We start from the raw sequence: 15,561 nt of genomic DNA on the forward strand, positions 1-15,561 counted from the left end.
GAGCAAGTTAAGCTTCTGTGTCAGATCACATATTTAGCATATATTAATGAGAAGAGAGACAAAGCAAAGAAAAGCAAGTCCACCTGCATCCACTTGTGTATGAGTTATTTTTGTGATCTTCTGAATACAAATGTCCTTTACCCACATAAAAAAAAAATAAGGATGGGAGATCTTAGGTTTATAGCATTTGCTCTGTGCAGTAGTTTAGATTTTTAATTTTCCTCATTTGACTACGATTCCCAGACTGAAAAATTTTCCCCTTGTAAATAATTCACATTCTCTTCCTGTGACTGCAAAACAAGCCTGCTTTTCCACCTTCCAGCACTGATGTGTAAAGCACAGTATGTAAAATAGTGCCCAAATGAAAAGATTTATTAAAATTATTGCTATGAGAAACCTGAAATGCTGTGGGTACCATTTCTTTGTTGTAAATGGCCTTCCACAACTTCATTTTGAAGACACTTTTCTTCCAATATAAGTCGTCCTCAAGTTCATTAAAAGAGCACAGAACACATGAAGAATGTGAATAATTTTGACCAGTAATTTAAACTCAATGGGAGTGGAGTATTTGCACAAGTTCACGTATTTTTTTTAGATCATTTCTGAGGCCGGTTCTATCCATACCCATGTCAAATATACTTTGCCCCAGAATATCATATCTGCCTCTGCCTTGCACAATGCAGAGTGCCCATGGGAACACTGCTACACAGCCCAATGGTACCACGCTCCCAGCCAAGCCCCACTAGTGTCCATCTGTCACACACATCCCATAAGCTACCATGCAGCCTACACAAGAGTTACTCCCTGATGCTCTCTTTCTAGTCATCTAGCATTATTCAGAGAGGAAATCAACACACTCCAATGGTGGGGGACCCCCAAAAAGGGCACTTGGCAGTGGAGGTGCAGGGAGTAGTGCGTTGCTTTGTGAAGTGGGGGCATTCCCAGTCAGCCCTAGAGAGTCCCATGAAGGCATCTCAGGTTGTGTGTTCACGGCTCCCCTGGCCACCAGCCCTGCTCCAGCTCTTGCTCTCATATGGGGACTGAGGGGATGGAAGATGCTGCAGAGGGGACCTGATGGATGTTATAGATGCAACCTCTGAATCAACATGGAAAAGCATTTGAAATTTCACACTAGAAGTGATCAAAGTCACTTGTAGGAACTTTTTCTGAGGACTTATCAGAGAGAAGGGGGAGATGACTGGACAGATAAGCCTTGAGTGTGTGTCTTTTTACTGTGTAAAACAAAAAGCAAAACCAATCAAACAAAACAAAACAAACAAAAACAAAAAACCCACAATGTTTTCACTAAATATTCAGGAAACTAGTGCATTGGTTGGTGTCTGATAACCTGTAAACAAGAGAAATGTCTCCAAGTCTACAAAACACCACATGGTAGTAAAAAAGGGAATCTCCAATGCCAAATTTTAGCATCTTCACCTTGAGGAAGGAGCAAGTCCTACAGCAGGTCAGCAGGCAGAAGTGCTGCAGAGGTGCTGTGAAGGTCGCAGGTTGGTGAGCAAAAGGTTATTGCAGTGGGGATGTAGCAGCAGCAAGCTTTGGAGAAGCAGTGGCAGTAGCACTGCAGGGATGGATGGTAGGTGATGAAGTAGCAACAGAGCATTGGTTTGGTGGTGGCAAAAGGCTAGGTTGAGCTAAAGCCATGGAGAGCAAATTTAGAGCCAGCCTACAGCATAGGCCCTGTACCAAAGAAACAGAGCTGTAATGGCTTTAGCTGAAATAGGTACCATGTGGTTGACACGTTGGAGGGAAGGGATGTCATCCAGAGACACCTGGGCAGGCTTGAGAGGTGAGCCTGTGTGAAAAGCTCACAGTTAAACAAGGCCAAGTGCAAGATCCTGCACAACGTAATCCCAAACACGAATACAGGCTGGATGACTAATGGATTGAGAGCAGCCTTGTGGAAAAAGGCTTGGGGATATTGGTGGATGAAAAACTGTCAATGTGTGCTCATAGCCCAGAAATCCAACTATATCCTGGTCCACATCGAAAGAAACATGACCAGCAGGTCAAGGGAGGTGATTCTTCCCCTCTTCTCTGCTCTCATGAAACCCCACCTGCAGTGCTGTGTTCAGCTCTGGAACCCCCAATATAAGAAGGACATGGACCTGGTGGAGTAAGTCCAAGGAGGGCCATGAGGATGATCGGAGGGCTGGAGCACCTTTCCTATGAAGAAAGGTTGAGAAAGCTGGGGTTATTTAACCTAGAGTAGAGAAGGCTGTAGGGAGACCATATAGTGGTCTTCCAGCAACTAAAGGGGGCCTACAGGGAGGGACTCTTTGTCAGGGAGTGGAGTGATAGGACAAGGAGTAATGCCTTTAAACTAAAAGAAGGTAGATTTGTATTAGATGTAACAAAGAAATTATTCACTATGAGGGTGGTGAGGCACTGGCACAGGTTGCCCAGAGAAGCTGTGGATGCCCCATCCCTGGAGGTGTTCAAGGCCAGGCTGGATGGGGCTTTGGGCAACCTGGTCTGGTGGGAGGTGTCCCTGCCCAAGGCAGGGGGTTGGAACTGGGTGGTCTTACAGTCCCTTCCAATCCAAACCATTCTATGATTCTAAGTAACAGACCTCACATTTTTCATATCCTTAGAAAAAGAGATCTAATTGCTAATCCTCCAGGCCCAGGCAGTTTGCTCTGAGTGGTGTACAGGCAGGTAAGATAGCTACCTCCTCAGTCAGCTGAAAGAAGCATTTCAGGACTTTTGCCAACACACCTTGGGACAGCAGTAGTTTCATCTGGTGCAAATTGTTCACATTTTCTAAGCTGATTTTTAAATTATTATTCTTCCTCAACTCCCATGGGGAAAAAAAAAAGAAAGAAGAAAAAAAAGAAAAGACTGTTTGCTTAAACATTTCCTTCTAAATCCATTATTTTCCATACAGAAAATATAGCTTGTTCTTGAGCCCCCTAATTTGATTTGTTTCCTACATTTGAGCAGAGAGAGGAAGCATTTCAGTGTTTTCAATGAGTCTCTAGAAAAATGAACCAGGCACATTTGCTGCCTACCACTGCCTGCCATACTTTCAGCAGCAAGGATATGAAAGCTTTTATCCTAGTGCTTGCAAAAGTAGACCCCAGCCATACATTTAACTCTGAGTAGACAGGAATTTGCCCACATGCAGTTATTGGGAAAAACTGGGGCATACATTATAACAGATCTTTGACAAGACCTCCAATGCTGATGTTAATTGAATGTTTTTTTTAGGGTATATTTTCAATCTTGTTTCTCTCCACTTGTCCAACTTTCAATACTCCTGAGAACAGGGAGATGACAAGAATTAATGCCTGTTTGCATTAACCCTAACTTTATTGTCACTTAATTAACTATGATTAATGTCAGGAGGCAAAGGAGAAATGTCAAGCTATTTTCAACAGCTCTGTACTGATGAGTTCAGAAAAACAAGTAGTGGCATTACAGTGCTGATTATAATAAAATCCAGCCAAGAGATGCATTGTTTTGATTGCAAGGTTTATTCTTCAGCCACTGACAGCATCCTGGTAAACTGCCAGTGACTGTAACCCCTAGAAACCTCACTTAAGAAGCATGAACCAAAAATACAAATGCTACCCCTGAAAGTTAAAAACAAAGGATAAAATATTATTCTGAATTACTCAATAGTTGTGAATCTGTGTAAACTGTATTTGAGTAGTATATTCTCAGCTATTTTAGGGAAACAGAACTGCCCAGTTTTATGTTTTCACTATTCTTTATTAATCTCCCAAACTGAATACACAGTTCTTATCCACTGCCAAAAATAAATCCATAGGCTGATTAGGATTCCTGCTAGGTCTAGCAAAGCAGACCCAACATCAGTAGGCTAGTGGGAAGAGCAATAGATGTGGCAGGCCTGGCATTTTAACTAAGTTACTAGACACAGCTAAGCTCTCTAAGACCTCTTTTTCAAATCATTACAAGGGGAAAAAGTGAAAGAAATGAAAACCAAATTAAGATTGGTATTGTAACTTTCCTGACTTCTTCACTGGGAAATGTAGGATTTGAGACAGCAGTGTGAGTTCCTGGTGGCTGTATGTGCCAGGTGATGATCTAACCCAAAGAATTAGGGTAAGGGAGTGATTTGAAAATAGGTAGAAAAATGATGAATTATTTTCTCCAATGGATGTGACTGTATAATCTTTCTAAAGGTTGAAGTTAAAGCATATACATCTGTTCATTTTTTGCTAGAAGGGAAAGTTTGTTTTATTTTCTTGTTGTCCCTGTGATCTGGGAGCTCCATGAAGCGTCTCTTACTCCCTTCTCCTCACATACCATCAGGGGAAAAAAAAAAATGTAAGAATTTCTAAGAAGTGAGCACATGCAAGTAGCACAAGGCAATGGTTGGGTGGGATTCCTCCCACTTTCCCCTCCTTCCTAAAAGAGACTTTGCCTTTGTATGTGCTCCTCCCTTCCACGGCAGGGAGGAGACCTTAGCTCATAGCTCCTGACTAGCAAAGGAGGAATGGAAAATATGACACAAAATGGAGGAGCTGCCAATGAAAAAGAGGAGGGAAAGTGAGCTAGGGAGAAGAAGAAATTGGCATATTGAAGACTGGAGCAAGGACAGATGGGTACTGGTATAGGGAAAGGCAAAATAATTATAGGGAAAAGCAAATGAAACCATTAAAACCAAGAAATAAGGACAGCAAAATAGAAAAGAAATTGGAAAAGTTTGAGTGAGTAAAGGAAAATAGATTTGTAGGTCTCATTTCTGGATCTGTGCTTCTTCATTTTTGTACTTTGAAAATATATCCTCTTTTTTTTTTTTTCACCTTGCTTTTTGAGGACTCTCTAGGTGCTTGCAGTGTATTAAGAACTGACTTTTCGAAAACAATTTTTGTTTATGGAGAAGACGTTTTTACACACACATAGTACAGCTGAATTTTCATTTTATAGATAGTCAAGGCAGCAAAAACAGACAAACTAATCAGGAAGGCTGATCTGGTCTAGCCAGCAAACCTAGCAGTTTGTGCTCTTCTTTTGTTCTTATTTGGTCAAATTATTTCATATACAAAGGGATACTGTTCTGCTGAAGACCTACACTGAGAACAGTATTCCTGCCATGACTATGTCCTTCGAGGAATTTTCTTGTTTACTCAAGAGCTCTAGCTTTCGAAAAGCTTTTCCCCTGCCCATTTATTTCAATAGGAGTTTCATGTAAGGAAATAAAACCTTTTATGCCACAGTTGAAGTGATATGAAACAGCTGAGGAAAGAAAACTGTCATGGGTGACCATTAACTGATGTCACTATCCTGAAGCATTCAGCAGAGCAATCATTTTAGGGAGCAACAATTTGCAAGCAGCATCATGTTTTCACTGGACTCCAACCTTACCATTTGTAATATCTAGCTATGGTCTTTGGTTGTGAAGTCTAGTGCCCTTGGTGGGTTTCAGTGGAGTCCATTAGGCTAGTTACATAGGCTTTAAGAGCATTTCAATTTCAGCCACATAATTATAATGTGCTTTGTCATCTGGCCAGCCTGGGTAGACGATTTAGTGTGAGTCATGTGAATTAGAACTTGATATTTCATACTATCATTGGTGGTTTTCAAACAAATTTCTCCCTCTCCCTCTTTCTCTCTCTCTTCAAGTACACTGTCAACTGTTTTCTGTTTTTCTGAAGTAAAGGAGATAAAGCAGTCTGTCATCCCCCTCTCAGTCCCCATTCTGGATGTAGAAATAATTGCACAACATGGCAGAGGAGTGAAAAGGTGTCATTGAAGTATGTGATGTGTCTGTGTGCAATGGTTAAATGCAAAAGAATGATATTTTATTGCTTACTTAGCATTTTTAAAACTATTTCTAAAGCTATATCCGGGACAAAATGGTTCCTGATTTAATAACAGAAATGGTATAAAATTTTAAACACGAATTTTAAACAATTATGTTGCTGTAGAAATGTCCTTTTTCTTCAGCACGTGACATAAATGAAATATTGTGCATTCAAGAGTCTGAAATAACAAAATGAGATCTAAAATCTAAAATTTAGCTTTAGATAAGAAGTGAAATTATTTCTATTGGTAATTTTATTCTGCAGAGCAAATCTCCCTAAGATATTCACAGCCTCATCCTCATCTTTCTTTCCAAAATAAATCCAACCCTGTTCTCAAGAACCCTAGAGCCATATGGTCAGTCACACCACTGACCAACAAAGACAGCATGCTGGATTTCATTGAGGGGTAATAAACATAGTGGAAGATAAAGTGTAATGCTAGCTCTTCGTCATAACAGGTCTGCATCTAAACCCACCCAAAATGTGACATAGTGAAATGGAGAAAACCACTTAAGATTTTCTGTTTCACCTTCCAAACTTACTTCCATATGTGAACCATATTGAAAAAAGTACAGTGCTTCCTCTGGGATCTCTGAATATTTATTTTAGTCTACTGCCAAAGCAGGGCCTGTCATGAGGGTTCTCAAAGTGATTATTATGAGGGGCAGGAACAACAGTTGTGAACAGGCACAGCGTTGACCACTGGTTGAAGACACATAAATACCTAAATATGGAAGATGGAACTACATACCAGTGACTGGGCAAAGCAATCCTTTGATCCAGTGTACTTAATTTTCATTCTGTGGCAATTAAATTTAGATTTTTGTAGCAGTTCAGTGTCCTAGAAGCATGTTAGGGAGATGACCAGGTGTACCAGGAAAGGAGAGAGAAGTTATAAACTGCTGAGGGTTTGCAATTATTGAAACCCAATTGAAATATAAAGTGTTGGTCATGTGCCAAGCATAATAGATGTACTATTGCCTGCAGGGCTCATCTCAGATGTATAACCCTGATCCTGAAGATTTTCTTTTAATTTCTGATTCCTACTTTTTTTTTTTTTTTTTTTCCTATCTCAAGCGTCCTTAAATGGAAATCAGTGAACTGGATTTAATGTGAATGAATACAATTACTATACTTGTTCCTTTGTACAAATACTATTTATTTCTGCTTCATGGTCCACTCTACATAGCTCCCCACAAGTTCTTTGTTTCTGATTCAGACTGTGCCTTTATCAAAACTGGCTGCCATATAAAAATGTGGCTTTTTACTGGGCCTCATCCAAAGGCCACTGAAGTCAAAGGGTTCATGAAAGGTTCAGAGCCAATTATCCTTACTGCTACGGCCAGCCATGTTCTTTTCATGTAGCATGTTCTACACTTATAGTGCTGTTTTCTTTTGCCAATATTAAAACAAAAGCTCCATCACAGTGCAGTGAAATATGTTTAATATTCAGACTTTGATTTTTCTTTTTATAAATAACAGTTTTTTAATGGCATTCTTTATCTTGCTGGGATGGTATGTGAATCCAATGAGTCTAATGATAAATTGTGGAGTGTAAATGGAACATTAGTTCTCTATGTCAATGAGCAACGTTTTGCTGCTTAAATAAATATTAGTGAAATGTATCCTTGATTTACTGAGTTTATACTTAAATAGATGACTAGTGTTGTTCTGACAGTGTAAAAAATGGCCATAGCATTCTCTTGTGTGGCATGTGGGAAACTGGCAGAGAGTGGCATTTAGGGCAAATAGTTAAATATGTTTGGTTCATCCTCACCATTAGATTTCATTTTTTGAAACAGAATTCTAAAAACATTGATTTAAACTTCTTTGAATCAGTAAAGTGAGATCTCCCATGCAAGATTGTTTTTCTTCTCTTTATGCTTTGCATTTAAGCCTAAAAACATAATCTGCTGAATTTTGGGTTGCTGTTGAAGCTCCCTATTCATCTTTGCACTCTCCAGCTCCCATACATTACAAGCCATCATTAAAAAAAAAACATAAGTCCTTAATAAATTAAACAAATGGACTGTATTTCCCACTGCTGCATTTGAAGGAAGCCCTTCAAACTTCTCCAAATCACTCATATTCCACACTGGCTTAAAAGTTTATGGGAAATAGTAGGACTAAGAAATAGTAGCTCTGAATGTCACCGCACATATCCAGGGGATACCAGTTCTGCAGCACAGTACCACCAGCTGCTGTGAGCTTGCCAGAAACAGCAAGCAGAGGACATCCAAAAGTCTGATCTACCCAGGGACCAGAGTTCTCCACATGCTGAACCTGGGTTTGCCTGTATATCCTTGGGCTCCCACTAAAGTCTTCCCCTTTTAAACAAACAGAAATACCACCAGTTCAAAGCTTTGACATTTTAAAAACATTTTCACCCTTTTTCTGTAGAAGTCTATAAACCCCAAAACAGTTTAATCTGCTTACTAGCCTTTAATTACACTAACTGCCAATATATTCTATTACTAGTCCAAAGAAAATAGTGGTTGTTGTGTATTTTTTAACTGTGATTGATGAAGCATATTTGTGTAACATTAGGTCATATTTGTCAGAGTCTAACTTTTTAGTTGGCAACTACACCATTAATTAGCAATATTGCTGATAACCTCTATTTTGTATAACCAGCAAGTTGTTTTTCCATACAAGCTGGCAGTGGAAAATAAGAAAAGGATATTTCCATGGTGCCACAAGTCTGGAGTCAGAATAATCACAGAAATACACACTACAACATTCTCTGTGATTGCTATCTGTAAACCAGGCTTTATTTCTTGATAGGCATTATTTTCTTAGGTGTTCTTATTGTGCCTTCCTTCCTTTTCAGTCTCACAGTAGTCTACTTTAAATGTTAATTCTCTGTTTTGGATGCTGCCTGAGTCCATAGTCAGGCCAGTAGCATATTCCTGAGCTTGCACATTTCCTACTATTTACTGTAATACCCTGTTTTCAGCTTCTTACAACTATTCCAAACTTTCCCCATTTGCAATGAAATTCCATCTAATTACTATTTTGCTAAAGATCATTTCAGCTAAAGTTCTACTGCTGTCTTTGAGCATGAGGTATGGGATAAAGAATGTTTTTTACCCCCCTCAAAACTGCATAGCATCTTTTATTTTAAATACTGTAGTGTTTTAACTTCTGGAGCTGGGACATGAAGTTTCACAAAAGGATAAATCTTCTATCAGGAACATCTCATTTACAGTCACTATGAAAATTCACATTTGGCCATATGACATCCCTTTGAAAAACTGTAGTTCAAAAACTCTCGGTAGAAACTGGTTTGCGTTCACCAATTAAAGTTTCCAGAGATGAGACTTCTTGCCCAAGCTCCCTGAGCACACCCAAGGATCTTGCAGCTCTAAGGGTGCATATACTGTTTGACTTGACATTAGTCATTCTGCGCTGCATTTCCAAACCTGAAACATGGGAAAAATACAAAGTCCATGTCTCAGAGGAGCTGTGCAAAACTAGGTCACGAATGCCTGTGAAGCATGTATGTGCTGCAGTGATAGTCACTGAAATATAGCTCTTGAGAATGTGGATAATCCAACCTTTACAGTACAGCTTCATCTGTGGAGAAGAAAGACAGCTTGGGCTGTAAAAAGAAAAATGAAGAAAATAAAATAGTGTGTTTTTACTCATTAATTGAGTACAGTCAGTTTTTTACACCGAGAAAGGATGTGTGAGAAGCAATAGAGGACATAAGCATGTAATGAAAGATGGCATCCTTGGGCACATGCACTGCCTTGTTGCCCAAAAGTTGTGTGGACATTAAGTCACACATTTTCTAACTCCTGTGCTCTTAATAATTGTGTTTAACCTGATCTTTGTTGTCTATCCTGCAACTGACAGGTGGGGAAGGATGTCTTTTTAGTTGAGTGCTGACCTGGGACTTGGAGACATCAGACTCATTTCCAGATTCCACCACATATTTTCTGTAGAAACCAAATTGGTAAAATGAGCATAATAAAAAATCAGTTATTTGCCCATTATCTATCACATCTATTTGACATTTTTCTTTTCAAAACATTTGGGGAAGTTCTTGTCTCTTACTCAGTACTTGTCAGTCTCAGTTGAGGCCTCTAATGACTCTGTCATTTTAATGACTTGGTAAGAGCTGTACAGAGCTTGCTGAAACTAAACAAATCTTTTCCAGTGGCATTTGTAGTGGCTGTGGGAGTTTCTCTCTGAACAAACTCCTAAGAACTGCATCTCTTAGAACTGCTAAAAAACACGTGAATGTGAAAGGCTGGTCTTTTTATCTCAAGATGTATTTAACAGGTTTGAAGTAAATGAGACATGCAGTCATCAGTGGCTTGATAGAATCTTCTGAGAGGCAAAATATGCTCAGGACATTTGCAAGGGGCTGCAAGGTTTGGCTGCAAACCCTTGGGATCCTGCCTTCCCTTCAGTCAGAGACAGGTGAGGTACCAGGTGGGATGTGGTAGGATATGTGAGTGGGTTCAGGCAGCTGAACTGGGCTCTGTGTTTCTAAGATAGGACAAATAGCATTTAATACAGATTTAATATGCAATAGCATTTAATATGGATTGTTTTGTGCATTTCCATTGTGATATTTACCAATGCAGTACTCTAATTGCATTTTACCTACAAATGCAATAAAATGATAAGAAATCACGAAATGAAAGGCAATGTTCAATACTTCTTTTCATTTATTAGGTTTCTTATGTAATATGATGGTAGAAACTAATGGAACTGTCAGTAACTGTCATTGACAGGCAGTTCTTATTAGCTGTAAATGTATCTTTGTATTTTATCCAAGGATTATAGATCATATTAGTAGCAGAAAGGTACGTTCAATTTCTGCATATATTCTTCTCAATGCGAGGTACATTTAAGAGGATTAAAAATATCTAGTCCTAAGCGGTGAGTGAGCTCTGAGTGAGCACTGCAAACTAATGGACATATTGCTCCAGGTTTAAGGAATTAACACAGTATCATACTAATGTACAATCTGCTGTGGCTTTGCAATATAATAGTAAGCATAGACTTATATCAGTGGAAATCCTTCAGAAAACTACTGCAGTCCTGGAGAAAAATGGTTTATTAAACCTCTCAGATTTAAAGTTGGAGACCTAGATGAAGCAGAAGTTTCTTCTGGGTTAATAAGTATTTTTCTAATGTTTACCAAAATCCCAACTTCACTATTTCTAGTTGTAAAAGTTAGAGCAGATGGACAACAGAACAAGAGCAGTGTGAACAAGGCAAAAAAAAAAGCAGAGATCCATATTACTCTGTGTGACTTTCAGCAAAATTCCCCAGTAATTTCATCTTGTGCTTGGAAATCAGACTTCTGACAGACACATCAGAAAGGCTTTTTTGTAATTTGCAGCACAACAGTTACTTTGTAGGATACTTTTTTACCTAAAAGCAATCATATTCAATCACTGAACAAAGAGAGGGAGATATGTTTTGATTAGGTACACAGCATTCCTCTGGCAGATTTCAGGACCTGTAGTCTAACAGATGACACTGTAATGAACACAATCGTCTTCCTCTTAGGCTGCCTGAGGAACTCTGCATCCTTGTTTTTGGCCACATGACATTTTCATGAACCACTATTTGTTTTCTTAGGGATTTTTTTGCTTAACTCTTCTTACAAGTGTTTCTTTACTTTTCCTCAGGTATGTGGCCAGGAAACCACCATCAGCTCTCTTGGCCAGGCAGAGAGAGAGCAGGTGGTGGCCGGGGTGGCAGGCAGGAGGCTCCGCAGAGGCACTGCCAAGGTGGGTAGCATTGCTCCATCCCAGTTGGAGCTCCTCCAGCCCCAGAGCTCATGCTGGCTCTGCACTGTGGTGCACGACTCCTCGTGGGCATTTCAGTGCGTTCTGGTAGCACCACCTGCGTGCTTAGCATGGTGGGGAAAATGCCTATAGATGGCTGATTTGTTGGTTTTCTCTGCTTGTTGTCAAATGATCTTTGAACTTTGAGGCAAAACTTATTTTAGGCTAATGCAGAGGAGAATACCATCTACATCTCACACTATTTTGATTTTTTTACCAAATAAGAAACATATTTAAGATGCATTTCATGCTCAGAAGGCCTTTGATCAATTCTTATAAATAGTAGATTTAACTGATGTGAACTCTTTTTAAAAATAGTAGATCCTTTTCAAAATGTTGAGCACGAGAAAGTGCAGAGGTGTGCCTATAACAAGAAAAGCTAATACAAGCAAATTCTCTCTGTGACCTAGAATATAAGCAAAAAGGGAAGTTTAGCCTGCGGTTCTAGTATGGAGGTAGATTCCTTCCAAGTAAATAATGCCATACTTTCTATTGCAGAAGTGTGTTTTTTGTTTGTTGGTTGTTGTTTTTTTATGATTTTATTGTAAATGTTTATTTAAAAAAAAATAGTACATTTGAAACAGGACACCCTTTTCGGGAGATATATAGTACAGTAAAGAGAGTGATCCACAGGAATTGAGAAACAGATAAACTGCTAGTTGTGGTGTATCTGTTACATGCACCCCTTGCATGGAAGTCACAGCAATACTTTGGACTACAGGATGAAAAAATATTAGGCCATATCTTATCCTTGATTTTTAGTATACTGTTCAGCACTGGTGACAGGAGTTCTCTTTCTTTTAATAAAAATATGTGTTCTTTATTATTCTTAGTCTGAATTGCAGCAGCAATGCAGCGTAACGCATTGATGACAAAACGTCTCTGATGAGAGGGAGGCTACATGTACAGACTGGGGGATAAGAGGCTGGAAAGCAGCCCTGCAGAAAGGGATCTGGGGGTTTTGGTCAACAGCAAGCTGAATATGAGCCAGCAGTGTACCCTGGAAGCCAAAATGGCCAAATGTACCCTTGGGTGCATCAAGCATGACACTGCTAGCTGGTTGAGGGAGGTGTTTGTCCTGCTCTGCGGTGGTGCGGCCTCACCATGAGTAAGTACTGTGTGCAGTTCTGGGCACCACAGTATAAAAAGGACATAAAACTATCAGACAGTGTCCAAAGGAGGGCTACAAAGATGGTGCAGGGTCTGGAGGGGAAGACCTATGACGAGTGGCTGAGGCCCCTTGGTTTGTTCAGCCCAGAGCAGAGCAGGCTGAGGGGAGGCCTCATGGCAGCCTGCAGCTCTCTCACAAGGGGAGCGGAGGGGCAGGTGCTGAGCTCTGCTCCCTGGGGACAGCGACAGGACCCAAGAGAATGGCATGGAGCTGGGACAGGGGAGGGTCAGGCTGGGTGTTAGGGAAAGGTTCTGCACCCAGAGGGTGGTTGGGCACTGGGACAGGCTCCCCAGGGCACTGGTCACATCACTGAGCCTGCTGGAGTTCAAGAAGTGTTTGGTCAGTGCTCTCAGACATAGGGTCTGATTTTTGGGTGGTCCTGTGTGGAGCCAGGAGTTGGACTCAATGATCCTTCTGAGTCCCTTCGAACTTGGGATATTCTTTGATTCTATGAGAAAAATTCCTCTGGTGCTCCGCTTGGGATTGCTCTGGATGTGTGAAGTCCTGTTGACTTCAGCAATGAGCAATCTCATACCTCCATGTCGGGTGGTTTTCTGCTGGGACTTGGCTGTGCTGAGACACCTCCCGTAAGCCCTTCTGAGGGTTTCTCACGCTGTAAACCTCCAGAGATACCTCCTCCTTCTGCATTCACTTTCTGCTTTATGTAAGCTGCTTTTGTATGAGAAAAAGGGGCAGAAAGGAGGAGTTTTGCCAGCACAAACAGCAGCCCGTCTTTCATCTTTCAGGGCACAGCCCTTTGGGGGAGCAGCGGGGCGGTGTGCCATGCCAACAGAGCCCCAGGAGGGATTACGTTTTGGGGAGAAAGCATGCCTCCGTCGTTCCCCAGTGCAAAGGAGGGGCACACAGGTTCCCTCTCCCTTGATCTTGGGGACGGCCTGGGCCTGCCTGCTTCCTGCCATAGCTGATTTTCCACTCGCACTGCTCAGCCTGGAGCCACACGTTCCCCTTTAAAGCCTTCTGCCCCCAGGGCATGCTGAGGAAGCCCTCCCTGATACCTGCAAGTCTGCAAGGGCTCCTGAGCATGGAGAGATACGTGTGGGGAGGACACAAAGGGCTCTTCTCCATCCACCTCCACCCAAAGGGCAGGAGCACGTCAGGTTGACATTCCTAAATATCTCATTGAAATTCTACATTAAATCTTCTAGAAACTAAGAAGCCCAGACTTGCTCCCGACAAAATCAAGGGTAAGTCCCTACAAACGATAAAAGGAAAAACAGCAATCCCTAAACAGGTGTCCATTTTGATTTCCCAAATGAATCTAAAGGTGCAAACTACATTTGACAGTTTTTCAACTGAAACTAATATTCACTTCAGCTTATGTCTGAATTATTTAAAATGCAATAACATTCCTTTGCTGCTCTATTGTATTCAGACATTCAAAATCCCTGCAAAATATTTATTTTGGATAGTTCCTATATCCAATTCCTCTTTTTATCAATAGAACAATATTTATGGAGGTCAGGCTGCCAACTTTGCCAGACAGACGCCCTTTGCATTCAAAAGAAAACATGATTCATCAGAGGATCAGGATTTCAGCTGCAAATTAAACTTTTCTTTGATAGGCCGAGAGATACAAGTCAATAAAGGAAAACTTTTGATAGCTGGAAAGGAATGTATACTTTGAGGCTGCCAATATTCAGTTCTGATCACTAATGCCTTACCTGATGGAAGAAATTTTTTCTTTTCCCTTGCTTTATCTAATTATATCCCAGGGGCAATATTTACAAAGAAATGGAAAGAGAATTATAACCAGTTGTGCTGTGTAAAGGTGTCAGCTTATTTTTGTTCTCTTTTTGAGATCACGAACATCTTTTAAAGTACTTGTGCAGCACACAGGACAAAAGTGCTCTGATCAAAAATTAGCATTTTCTAGATAACACATACAATTAGTATTTAGCATATTCAGAACAATAATAATGATGATGACAAAAGCAGTGATAAACTTATTGTGGCTTGTTAGCTTTCAATGCACAAGCCTATCACATGTGAAAATAGACTCGCTCTAACAGCTGCGGTACCCAGCACAGTAGGAAAAAGGAAGTTCTATGCTGGGAGAAGAAACCATAAGATCCAATGATCTTTAGTTTTCAGAGCTGTTACTCTTAGTATTTGCTGCAGATATCCCACAAAGTTATTTCTTGTCTCTAAGTAGTACCATTGAAAGTACGTAATGTATTTTTCATCACGTACCCTTTTAGTGGTAATTAAATATCACAACCCTACCTTGCAACTAATTGCAATGGCCTTGTTATTTTTGGTTTTGCCTGACTATGATTTCAAACCAATGATCATTAGTAACAATAATAGTCCTCTACCCTTTTATCATGCCTTACATCTATGGGACTCCATGTTAAGCATTACTGTGTGCATTACACCAGTGCTTACACTGAGTCACAGAGGTTAATTAACTAATTAAAGTTCTCAAGGCACGTCAGTGGCAGAATCAGGAATAACGACTGACAGTGCTGAGTGCTGCTTTCCCTGGACAGGATATTCAGACAGTTCTTGCTAAAGGGTTAGCCAGACTTTAAAATGCCATTAATCGTTACAAGCTGGACTTCTTTATCAGAGGATTATTTGTGTGGGAAGGGAAGGAGGGACTCATTTCATTGCTAAAATGAAGCTGAATGTGAGGCTAATGGAAAGAAAAGCTCCTACTTGTCTGAATCACACTGCCTGAAGGCAGTGGGTGTTGCAGAGGGCTGATAGTATTCGTTAAGGAATCTCAGAATGTTTTGTTTGCAAAACCAGCCTGGACAGTTATGTC

This window comes from Cygnus atratus, chromosome 1 (genome assembly GCF_013377495.2).
Source record: "Cygnus atratus isolate AKBS03 ecotype Queensland, Australia chromosome 1, CAtr_DNAZoo_HiC_assembly, whole genome shotgun sequence".
Taxonomy (NCBI): Eukaryota; Metazoa; Chordata; class Aves; order Anseriformes; family Anatidae; genus Cygnus; species Cygnus atratus.